The sequence below is a fragment of the Brassica oleracea genome, unplaced genomic scaffold (assembly GCF_000695525.1).
Source record: "Brassica oleracea var. oleracea cultivar TO1000 unplaced genomic scaffold, BOL UnpScaffold00613, whole genome shotgun sequence".
Lineage (NCBI taxonomy): Eukaryota > Viridiplantae > Streptophyta > Magnoliopsida > Brassicales > Brassicaceae > Brassica > Brassica oleracea.
The window spans coordinates 192,496-193,422 of record NW_013617425.1 but is presented as its reverse complement, the minus strand read 5'-3'; the positions used below and the strand labels follow the sequence as shown (position 1 = coordinate 193,422).

Genomic DNA, 927 nt, shown 5'->3' with positions numbered 1-927 from the left:
TACCGTTTGTGGTTCCCGATCCTCGAGATCATCGTCCGTGTGTTAGGTCGTTTCGGGGTGGCGATAAGACAATTGAATCCTCTTAGCATCCAGCACCTCATATGGATCCTGGTCCTGAGCTACGAGCATGGTCTCTCTCTCACCGTTGATCATTTCGAAGCGCTTCTTCGGTTACAGATCATCCGGGACACGGACACGTACATGCTAGTTCCTCGGAACTTCATGTCAGTGGTGAAGGGGTTCGCTTCTAACTTCAACTCGTGGAGGAAGTTTTTCTTCTTCGTCCGTGTAGACGCGGCGTCCGTTGAAGTTGTATCCCACTGTTTCGGAGGTTGCCGAACGATCGTCCCTCTATCAACCCTCTTGCTCCGTTTCCTGAGGACATTATTGCGATGAGGGATCTGCTCTGGAATGGTCCTTTTTTTGAATTTCTTTTACGCCGAAGAGAGTTCGTAAGGCGTTGAGGTTTGTGCATCCTGGTCCTGCTTTGGGCAGAGAAACAAGGAGTGATTCCGAACCTGAAGACCAAGGTCCCAACGCCGGTCCCAACGCCGCTCCCACTATTGTGACGGGGTCTTGGAAACATAGAATTTTTGATGGATGACTCTATGCTTCCAGGATGGGATCCGAACCTTGCTTACGGCGATGGAAATGGTTCGAGCGAGGTCCCTATTACGGATTTCGATGATTTCTTTGCTGATTCTTCACCGGGTTTCGATGCTCCTCCTCCTACGAAAGAATCAGGGAGGCCGAGAGTTGTTGCGGAAGGATCTCGCATCATTAACGGTGTATAATTTTTAAGAATCCCGACGATCGTTATTATTATTTTTTGCTTATAACGTGTCAATCGGTTTTACAGGGTTTGAACTTGCTTGGATAGGCCATTGAGGCGAGCCATAGAGAGGCCATGATCTATCGCTTTAAAGC

General features: G+C 48.8%; 1 pseudogene; it reads left to right on the top strand.

The window, feature by feature from the left end:
* The first annotated feature begins 201 nt into the window (after nt 1–201).
* Nucleotides 202–927, top strand: part of LOC106319750 — a 25,338-nt pseudogene continuing 24,612 nt past the window's right edge.